The sequence below is a fragment of the Quercus lobata genome, chromosome 8, assembly GCF_001633185.2.
Source record: "Quercus lobata isolate SW786 chromosome 8, ValleyOak3.0 Primary Assembly, whole genome shotgun sequence".
NCBI classification, from domain to species: Eukaryota; Viridiplantae; Streptophyta; class Magnoliopsida; order Fagales; family Fagaceae; genus Quercus; species Quercus lobata.
In genome coordinates, this window is record NC_044911.1 from 42,416,375 (window position 1) to 42,428,638 (window position 12,264).

General features: G+C 33.3%; 1 pseudogene; it reads left to right on the forward strand.

Annotated features, from left to right (window-relative positions):
* Positions 1-6,272: 6,272 nt before the first annotated feature.
* On the forward strand, positions 6,273-7,027 carry LOC115956899 (annotated as a pseudogene).
* The last annotated feature ends 5,237 nt before the right edge of the window (positions 7,028-12,264 follow it).

Here is a 12,264-nt window from a genome sequence, read left to right on the forward strand (position 1 = left end):
TCTCTCTCTCAACGTCTCCTACCCACGCTCCGCCAACCTCAACGTCATCGGCCCAAGCCACCGATCACCAACGTCACTGACCCAGACGAGATCTGTGGGTTTCTAGTGGTCGTGGGCGATGCGATGGTGGTGGCGTGGGGATTGTGGGTCGGATGGGCTGTGAGTTTTGGTGGATCTTGGTAGGCATGAGATGGGCTGTGGGTTGGTGTTTAGGTGGCCGAATTGGTGTTGGTATGGTGATTGGGTGGTCGGATTAGTGGTTTTGGTGTTTGGTGGGCATGGGATGATCTGTGGATTGCTGGTTTGTTGGTGGTTTCTACAATTGGTGGTTTCAGCAATTGGTGGTTACGACAATCGATATTTGTTGGTGGTTTCTCCTATTGGTGTTGTGCTTGGTTTGGTGTTTGTTGGTGATCGGTGGTTTTTTTATTTTTTTATGTTTTGTTGGTGGTTTCTGCCTTGGTGGGGTGTGTGTGATGGTGGGGTGGTGGTGGTTGCTACCTTGCTGCGGTGTGTGGTAGTGGTGGTTGCTACCTTGCTGGGTATGTGTGGTTGTGGCTGTGGCAGATGGTAGAGATGATTGTGGATTTTTTTTGGATAGTGGGATATATTATTTTATTGTAGTGGTTATATTATTTTATTGTGATGTTTATATTATTTTATTGTGTTGAAAGCTAAAATAGATCCACCGCTGCAGCATGTGTGTAGGTAAAATAGATAAAGTAAGTTTTGGTAGTGCTAAATAGCTAAAATTATAGATCCACTGTTGTGGATGCTCTGAAGCATGAAACTTAATTGTTTGGAGTGAAGTGTCACCTGCCTATTGGTGGAGTAGATTTTTCTGAATAAAATTTGTGAGTTTAATCTTATAAAAATTTTTGAATAAAAATATTATGGACATATCATTATTCTAATTAGAATAATGATATGTCCATAATATTTTTATAATAACAAATTCTAGGTGGCAAAATGTTATTGGTTATCATTTGAACTATGCCACTTTTTACTTACCATAAATAACTTGTTATCTAAAATTTATTGTGAAAATATTATATATGTAACATTATTTAATTTTATTTTTAAATCTAATTTTATTAGATTTTATCAACTACTAAAGCTGATGAAATATAAATGCACTATGAACTGAATTAGTATGTATTTTATCATATTTGCACTATCATTTTTGAATTTGTGCTCATGAAAAATTAAGGAATTAACTACTATTGATAAAAATTCATTGATAGTAATAAAAAATAATTATGAAATTAAAAAAAATAACTAAAGCAAAAAAAAAAATTTAAGTAGGTGAATCCATAAAAATAAATGAAATTCTCTTTATATATATATATATATATATATATATATATGTATGTATGTATGTATATTTGTCATTTTTGGTAATTTACACTTCAAACCAAAATTTTGATAAGTGCTAGCCAAAGTGCCCAACACTTAGGCTCCGTTTGGGAGTTCATAAAGAAATGGAATGGAATGTATGTATATTTGTCATTTTTGGTAATTTACACTTCAAACCAAAATTTTGATAAGTGCTAGCCAAAGTGCCCAACACTTAGGCTCCGTTTGCGAGTTCATAAAGAAATGGAATGGAATGAAATGATCATAAGGGAATGAAAATGAATGGAATGGAATAGAATGTATTTAAGTAAATGAAATGAATGGAAAATAATGAAATGGAATGGAATTAAGTAATCTTGATTGGATGTTTTAAAATAAAGGAATGGAAATGAATGAAAATGAATGGAATGTAAATAATCTTGTTTGGAAACAACATGGAAGGAATGGAATGAAATCATTTTATGACAATATTCCTATTAGACCCCTATTTTTAAATAAAGTGTTGACTATATAGGGGTATTTTGAGAGTTTTAGTAAAAAAATCATTAAACCTAATTCCATTCCCTCCAATTCCTCCAAATTTTGAGGGGAATGAAAATTTGAGGTTTTAAGGGAATAGAGAGGAATGAGTGTTCCCTCCTACCCATTACATTCCCTCTCACTTAAACTCCCAAACAAGAGAATGAGCTTTATATTCCCTCTATTAAAACTCCCACATAAGGGAAGGGAATAATATTCTAAAATTATTCTTTTCATTCCATTCCATTCCCTTCTCCCAAATGAGGATTTAGTTTTTTTCAAAAAGCACCTTTTGATAGCTTTTATCAAACATTCAAGTATTCAACTATTTCAAAAATCATATCTTCATATTGGCACTTTTTAAAATCACCACTTTTTCAAAAATCACAATTTCAAAAAGCCGAACCAAACTCACAAAAAACTGAGGCATGGTAAATAGATCTGCTTTCCTTCAAATACTTAGGTCACATTTGGTACTTTTACATAAAGTATTTATAATTATTTTTGAGTAATTTGTAGTTAAATTTGATGTTAAAACTTAAACTTAACATAGTTACTTTTAGCTCCCTTGGCCCAAAGAGATCTAAAAAATTGGAAATGACCAACCAAATATGGCTTCTCCTAAAGTTGAAAAAATAAAAAGAAGAAGAAGAAGAAGAAAGAATAACTTTTTAATTAATAAATACCTAAACTCAACTATTGCAATCGTGAGGGTTAGAGGATTTTAATGCTAGATGTCTCATGTAGAAATATCATAATGTGTCAGTTCAACTACATGACTCTTGAGGGTGCTATCATATTAACAATTATATTTTCTTAACAAGAAAATGCTTAAACTTTGAGATTGAAAAATATATAATTAAATTTTTTACCAATTTAAAGACTAATTTCAGTTATAAAAAAATTACAGAAATTGGAGGTTAATTATGTTATGTTGGGTGCTATAATAACTAAGAGAACTAGGAAAAAATATGTTCTGAAAATAATCTTTTATTTATTATTTTTATAGTTTTGGTGAGTAAAATATAATATTTAGTAATTTTGATAAAGTTGAATGTAAAGCATTATATGTGTCAAATTATTTATGATTCTTTCATTTTTTTTAAAGGTTTATATATATATATATATATATATATAACCGAAGCCTCTAACCTCTCCACAATTTTCCACATCAGCATTACTTAAATAAATAGAACAAAAATTCTGATTTTATTATAAAACCGGTTTTAATTTTCCACATCAACATTACTTAAATAAATAAATAAATAACAAAAATTCATGAGATGTTGATGGTTAATACATATATATTTCAGGAACCAAGAGTAATATTCTTTTTTAGTATTTGAAGCATTCACTCTAACTGGTAAGGCTTTGTTAATGTCACTTTGTCTTGAATCTTCAAGGTGGCTGTGTGTAAAACTCTATGTAATTTTTATTTTTTGTGGTCTTATATATATGAATTTTTATTTTATTTTTTGTTCAGGCCGGTTGATAAAGCAAGACTTGGAGGAGTGGATCATCTTCATCAATAAGACAAATTACAAGGAGGGTGGAAAGTCATGTTCATGTTTAAACATTCAAGGTTCAATTTGATGATGGATTTTCAATTTTAGGATTATTGCATGTGTTGCAAATCTATATTTAAAGTGAGAAAATTTTACATAGAAAGATGTTTAGAATGATGATTAATTTTCTATGGTTAAAATGAATCTTTGTATATAGAAGTTTGATAAATTATTTTGTTTTAATGGCTACTTAAAATGGTTTAATTGATCTGTTACGTGGTTGACCATTGCTACAAAGTACAAATATATACAAAATAAACCGTTTTAGATCTAAAATTATTTGCTAACCAGTAATGTTGGCCTGTTATAGTTTATTATTTGCATATGTGTAGAGTTTAAATATAGTAATTGTCATTGTATATTTAAAGCTTTTATGATTGACCTCTTATAGTATGGTTTTCATGTCAAATTATTTATGAACCCAGTACAAACAATCATAATGTTCATCAACATGTCTCTTATATTTTAGCTTCTTTGTGCTCATGTAGAATATAAGTATCATCTAATATTCTAGATTACAGAGTATAAGAAATATATATATTAAATAAAAAATAATATATTTGCCTATCAGGTTTTGAATAGAGGAAGCATTCATTTATTGCAATTTTTTTTTTCATCTACATATTTTGCAGTAATTGTATACAATTGTTTAATTTTCCTTTAATGTTTGATTAAATTTCAAATGTAATTATACTTTTGTAGCATGCTTAAAGTAAATATATATAATTTTTGAAAAACTATCCCGTGCATCGCACGGGTTAGCGACTAGTTTTATATATATATATATATATATATAATTTATTTTCCTTATCATCATAGTGATCAGTTCATCAAATTTTTTGTTCTTAAAATTAGGTGGTAGATAAGATATGAAAACGTAATTTTGTTTTTATAAGAAAATTTAAAGTATGTATTGTCTAACTCTAAAGTTGGTAAAAAAATTTAGTGCAAAATTAGTCATATTTAATTATTGAGATTTAAAAGAATGTCAAGTTACATTTTGATACATAATTAAGTTGAAATATATTTTTAAAATAATATTGTCTTTATTTATATTTAGTTCAATTTTTTATTTTTTTTAATACAAGATAGAATTTATACTCTTATCTTCAATACCTCACAAACACTTATATTTGTAAAGTAATCACTGCACCGGTGCGCGAAGGTTTTATATTTAGTTAACAATGAATAAAGGCTAGTTTTATTTTCATGTATTTAATTAGTCTTAAAACTTCGAATAACTCTCATTTGTAATTAAATGGTAATTGTTTTTTTTTTTTTTTTCTTTTCATCTTGATTAGACCTTTCCCCCGTTATCTACAAATTAGGAGTGGCATATCTCTCTCTCTCTCTCTCTCACACACACACACACATATATATATATATATATAGAGAGAGAGAGAGAGAGAGAGAGAGAGAGAGAGAATCTCTCACAGGGACATATCATTAATATAACTTGTTTTCTTTGGTCGAGGAATAAACGTTTTGGGCTATATATAGATGCTTCATGTACTGCATATACATTCTATTGCAATAGTATTTATCTCTTACCAATAAAAGCTTAGATTATTATATATATATATCCTGGGAATTCAGCTCCTCCGTATTGTTATTTGTTAGGAAGATTTTTCTTAAAGCAGTATGCCATTGCGAAAACAATAATTCCATAGTCTTTCCATATTTGTCGAGGACTCAAAGTGGTAAATTGTTAATGGTAAGTTAGAAAATGACGTGAATAATAGGTTTGGATAAGAACAATTACAAACTTGTCACTCCATTTTTATTTCATCTTTATTTCGTTCAGAGTAATGCTATAGATACAAACTATTTTATAATATTTTTATAAATTACTAATGTGGTTTTAGCATTTTTCAAATAGTTATTGTAAGTAAAAATATGATGTTAGTGATGGGCCTATATTAGAACTAGTAAGAATTTGCCACATCAGCAGTTTATAAAAATATTGTAAAATAGTTTGTGCATATAGTATTACTATTTCATTAATGTCAAAATCACCAAATTAGAAAAAAAAAATATATATATATATATATATATATTTATATATATACATTCAACCAGTCTTTTAGTCTTGAAGAGGAGAATGGGAATGATTCAAGGCATTCCTAACCCAACCCACTCGTCCCATTGCCATATATCCCTACTCATTTGGACCCATTACGGATATTATTATTTTTTATTTACTACTAACAACTTGCTATATATTATTATTATCTTAAACTAAAAATTTTTGGAGGAACTAAATTCCCAAGATTAAGAGTCTGTTTAGATTGAACTTATTTTTGCTGAAATTAAAAACTGAAAATATTGTAGCAAAATAATTTTTAAATGTGTGAATAGTATTGTGGGACCCATTTTTAATATTTTTAAGTGCATGCACAATGCGTGAACAATGCATGTATTGTTCATAAACAGTAAATTTTGTCTCTAGAGTCAATCTAAGCGGCTTAAAAAAATAAAAAAAATAAAAAAATAAAAGAAGAGAAAAATGCGGAATGGAAATGCAAAAAACGTGAAATCCAAACCGCACCTAAACGTAAGTTTTTATTGATAGAAAAGAGAAGAAAACATGCATCGTACACCTTCATATCAAAAGAAGCTATTGAATAGACCTTTCAACATGAGTTATTTTTTATGATTTTTATTTTTATTTTTATAATTATTTAGTGCATATAAAAAATTTATTTATTTAAAAATATATTAATTTAAAAAATTATTCCAATGAATAAATATTACAACAATGAATATTTATATAAAATAATTATTACAGTCTACCACATATATCTACTATCTCTCTTTCTCTCTCACACAGTTATGACAAAACTTCCAAACTCACAACCCAAACTTCTCCCAATTCTCATCTTCCTGTCCTTGTTCTCACTCCACCATTCCTCCGCCACCACATTGTCCATCGGCGTCAACTTTGGAACAGCAGCCAACAACCTCCTACCACTTTCCAAAGTCGCCCACTTCGTCGAAACCCAAACCATCATCGACTGCATCAAGATCTTGGACGCCAACCCTGACATCCGCAAAGCCTTTGCTAACACCAACATCTCCGTCACCTTCACCGTCGTAAACAGCGACGTTCCAGCCATAGTTGAACTCCCTGCTGCCAAGTCCTGGGTAGCCAATAACATCCTCCCATTTCACCCACAAACCAAAATCGATCTCATTGCCGTCGGTCACGAAATCCTCGCCACAGAAAATGACACCTTGATCGATCACCTTTTGCCCGCCATGAAAGCTTTGAAGTCAGCCTTGGACTCAGCAAATGTGACTGATATTCATGTCTCCACGCCACACTCACTTGGGATTTTAGCAAAGTCAGAGCCACCGAGTTCCACAGGAAAACCAAGTCACCCTTCATGATCAACTCGTACTCGTTCTTTGAATACACAGATAAAACTCTGGACTACGCGTTGTTCAAAGCAAACGACGACGTTCTGGATAGAGTCACGGGCTTGACCTACACCAACATGTTCGATGTGCAGCTCGACGCTGTTCACTCGGCGATGGAAGAGATCGGATACAGCGACGTGGACACAGGGCCGGCTCAACAACTTTAAGGGCCTTAAGAAAAAATTTTAAGCAGGCTTTTTTATATTTAAATATTAATCAAATAATATATATTGAATTTTTTTATTTAATGAGAAAATATTTATAGATAAATAAAACAAAATTTATAATTAAAAATAATAATTTAACTAAAAATAAAATTTAAAGGATAGAACAATAGAACCTGGTTATTGAATTTTTTTAAAGCCGTGACCACTTTAAAGTTTAAATCTACACAAATAAAAATTAATTTAATATATGGTTCAATAAATTAGTGTCACTATAATACAAATGAGTTGATATGATACATATCAAATTATTAAGTGAGAACAGAATCTATGGACTCAAGAACAATAACAATGAGTGGTGCACTTCAGATAGCCAAGTTGAGGAGATAGTAGTTAGGTTCTATGAGTCTTTATTTACTTCCTCGCAACCTTCAGATATGCATGTAGTATTGGAGACAATTGAACCCAAGGTGTCAGCAGACATGAATTAGGAGCTCATTAAAGACTTCACTAGGGAGGAGGTTGAAGTTGCCTTAAAACATATGGAACCATTGAAGGCACCGGGCCCGGATGGTATGCCTCCAATCTTTTTCCAATCCTTTTGGTCTGTGGTGGGTGATGATGTCTCTTATGATGTGCTTGACTGTCTTAATAATTGCTATATCCCACATGATCTTAATCATACTTATGTTACTCTCATCCCTAAAGTTAAAAGCCCTGAATTTATCTCTGAATTTAGACTGATTAGTTTGTGTAATGTTATCTACAAATTGATGTCTAAAGTTCTAGCTAATTGCTTGAAAAAGGTGCTACCTTATCTTGTTTCTGAAAATCAAAGTGCTTTCCAAGCAGGAAAGGTTATTACGGATAATATTTTGATGGCTTTTGAAACTCTCTATTATATGAAACATCACCAATCAGGCAAAACAGGTTTTATGGCTTTGAAACTCGACATGAGCAAGGCTTATGACCGAGTGGAGTGGGGTTTCTTAGAAGGGCTATTACAGAAGATGGGATTTCATGAGAAATGGGTTGCTCTGATGATGATGTGCATTACAACTGTTTCTTACTCAATTTTAATCTATGGTGAGCCTACAGGTACCATCTATCCTAGCAGAGGTATAAGACAAGGTAACCCTCTCTCACCTTATCTTTTTCTCCTTTGCACCGAAGGACTCCATGGCTTGATCAATCGAGCTGTAACAGCAGGGCAGATAAGGGGTATCTCCATTTGCAGGAATGGTCCAAGACTTACCCATTTATTTTTTGCAGACGACAGTCTATTGTTTTGCAGGGCCACTAGCCAAGAGTGCTAACATGTTCTGAACATCCTTATGGCATATGAGAGAGCTTCCGGTAAGCAGCTTAATAGAGATAAAACAACTCTATTCTTTAGCAAGGCGGTTTCCCAAGAGATGCAAGACACAATTATTTCTATGATAGGTGTGCCTGAAATCAAGCAATATGAGAAGTATTTGGGTCTCCCTTCCTTTGTGGGTCGAAGCAAAAAAGCTAGCCTTCTCTATATAAAAGAACGTGTGTGGTCTAAAATTAGGGGATGGAAGGAGAAGCTCCTATCTCAAGTTGGTAAGGAAATTCTTTTGAAGGCGGTGGTACAAGCCATTCCCGCATATTCTATGAGTTGCTTTAAGCTTCCAACCTCATTATGTAATGAGATTGAATCCATGACTCAGAGATTTTGGTAGGGACAAAGAGGTAATAGAAGGAAGGTTCATTGGGTGAAATGGTCCAAACTTTGTAAGCCTAAGAGTGAAGGTGGCATGGGCTTTCGTGAGTTGGAAAATTTTAATGAGGCTTTGTTGGCCAAGCAAATTTGGAGATTGGCATCTAACCAAGACTCCCTATTTTATAGGTTTTTTAAAGCAAAATTTTTTCCTAATGGATCAATATTTGATGCTAAGGAAAAAAATGGTTCCTATGCTTGGCGAAGTATACTCAAAGGGCAGGAAGTCATTATGAGGGGTATGAGATGGAGGATTGGAGACGGTTCTACAGTCAGGATATATCATGATAGATGGCTACCAGGTGTTGATAGTGGTAGGGTCATTTCTCCCTTTTCGGACTCCAACTCAGAAGCTTTGGTGTCCACTTTGATTGATCATGAATTGTTCAGTTGGAAAGAGGCAGAGGTTAATAGAATATTTTTGCCCATGGAAGCTTCAACTATTAAAGCTATTCCCTTGAGTTTCTCTAACAGATGTGATAAAATTATCTGGCCGAGGAACCATGATGGGGTCTATTCCGTCAAGTCCGAATACAAGCTGCTCATGGAGATGGAGTGTGAAAATGGTGCTGATGCTAGTTCGTCTACTATGGGTACAATGAAGAGCATTTGGAACGGAATCTGGAAGTTGGAGGTCCCAAACCGTATTCGACTGCTATTATGGCGTGTTGGGAATGACTCATTACCTACAAGAGTCAATCTGGCCCGCCGTAAACTGTTAACAGAGACCACATGCTCACTGTGTAAGCTGGAACCTGAAGATACATTACATGCCCTATGGAAGTGTCTACTTCTCTCAACGGTTTGGCAAGTGTCTTTTGCTGACTTGGTGGTTGGAACTAATGTTGTCTCAAATTTTTTGGATGTGATTCAGCTTGCCCAGCAGGACAGATTACGTTTTGCTCTGTTTGCTTAGACGACTTCTCTTATCTGGATGTGTAGAAACAAGCTTCGGGCAGAAGAGGTGACTTTCCCATTGGCTAAGATTAGCTCCTTGGCTAGCGAAGGCCTACAGGAATATCAACAGCTACGTCCTATTCACACAAAGATCCCACACACGGCGAGGTCTGTGAGACGGCGCCCTCCACCAACAGGTTTACTCAAAGTTAATTTTGATGGAGCTTACTTTGCAGAAGACAACAAGGCTGGCCTTGGCATTATAATTCGTAACGATGTCGGATTAGTTATGGCTGCTTTGACACAGCAGATTCCATTACTTGCTTCGGCGGAGATGGTGGAAGTGTTAGCAGCGCACCGAGCTTTCTGGTTTGCTATGGAGTTGGGATTTAACAGATTGGTAGTTAAAGGTGATTCCGAAGTGATTATTAATTCAATCAAGGATGGCAATATGTCTCATTCTGCGTTTGGGCATATTTTGCAAGACATTACTTCTCTTTGTTCTTTATTTAGTTATGTATCTTTTCAGCATATTAAGAGACAAGGTAATTGCGTAGCTCATGAACTTGCTAGACGAGCTATTACAAATCCCTTGGACGTTTGGATGGAGTTTGTTCCTCCAGACACGAACGATGCTTACAATTTTGATCTTCATTTTATTAATCAATAACAATCCCCATTGTTAGGGGCTTCTCAAAAAAAAAAGAAAAAAAAAGTGAGAAACTGTGTTAAAAAAAAAGGGTGAGAAACTGTGTTGTATAACTATGGGTTGCATTGCACAATTGCGCACTGTGCAACCTTTGCTGCTGTGCACCTGTGCAGCAGTGTAGATCAACAGATGTCCAGCATCCAGCCTGGACTCTATCATCCTATGGCTAAGTTTTAAAGGAAAAATCATGCCCTATCATAGCAGAAAAAGGCCCATCTAAGAGAGGGGCAGAAAAGGGTCCTATCATAGCAAAAAACGTGTCTCATGATGGGACTTCCACCAAATTGTGCAGTGAAATAAACTAAAAATATATATAACTTAAGTTAAATAAATAGAAGAGTCATCATCTTCATTTTCGGAAAGGCAGAGAGGAGAAGAAGATTACCTCTGGTAGCTCTGAATTGAAGGGAATCAACAAAGAAAAATTTTAAGCTAGACTGACTAAGTGAGTTTATGAAAAAAAGATCAAGAATCAAGATGAAGATGGAGAAAAGAAAGGTAAGAAGATGGATAGAGAGGCAGAGAGATAGAGAGATGAGAGATTTTTTTTTTTTTTTTTGAAATTTATAATCTCTATTTTAGCATATTTCAAGACAATTACGTTGTATTATTAATGAATTTGTCTAGTATTAATTTTGATTTTAGCATATTTCAAGAATGAGTTAATAAATTTGTCTCATAAAATTTAAATTTGTTAGCTAAAATTTGACTATTTTTGTTTTTTTCTTTTTTAATCTTTTGCATTTTAGGAAACAATGGGGCATTTTTAATGCATTTTATTGACCAATAAAAGTGCTTAAAATTTTTTTAATTAAAATATATAGATAAATAGATTATATATATAATTTCTTTTACAAGCGGGGACCTTCTTTTATTTGGGGGTCTTAGGCGATTGCATCAATTGCATCACCTATTGAGTCGGCCCTACGGGGCAAGGAACTCTGTTGATGCCAAACAGGACCTTTCCGACTTACATTTACGGTTTGTTTAATGAGAACCTTAAACCAAACACCTCAGAGTAGAATTTCGGGCTGTTCAACCCGGACTTGACTTCAGTTTACAATGCAAGCATTTTACAAAACAAGCTGGTAATTTCTTTTTAATTATTAAATAATTAATATTCTTCGGAAATCTTGCGATTCATTAGTATATTTTTAATAAGGGCATGCATTAACCATTTATTTTTGAAAACTATTTTATGGAGATTTGAAAAAGTTGTCACAAAGTTAATAACTTTTACATTTTTTTATAAAAAGTTTCCTTAAATGGTTTCCTAATATATGGAAAATTATTAGGTACTCCCAGAGTATAATTAATGCGTACTCCATCCTCTCACATAAATAGTAGGTCCTACCATGAATTTAATTAGTGGGACCTACCATTCATGTGAGAGGAGGGAGTACGAATTTATGGTACTCCGGGAGTACATAATAATTTCTCCTAATATATACCCTAAGCGCATAGGTTAGTAAAATCCTTTTTTTTTTTTTTAATAAAAAAAATCCATTGTTATTGCACTTTAAATTTCTTTAAAGGCTTGCCCTCTACCATTTTCGGTAAGCTGGTGAGTCTGTTTTGTATAAGAGTGGCAAAATTTGACATGACCTGTGAATCTGACACAACTAATCTATTTATAAAGTATAAACAAGTCATAGGTTAAGATTAAATGGGTTCGAGTCATATTTAGCTTGATACAGCTAACCCATTCAATAAGTGAGTCGTGTTTGTATTCAACATACGAACCTGTCTAATCCGTTTTGTAAGGGTAAAATTCTCAAGTCAAACAATGGGCCTTGGGCCCTATACGGAGTACAACTACGACCAAAGGGAGAAATGGGCCGCCAAAACAAGTGCTAGCCCAACTCTACTAAGTCCAAACTTATTTAAAGG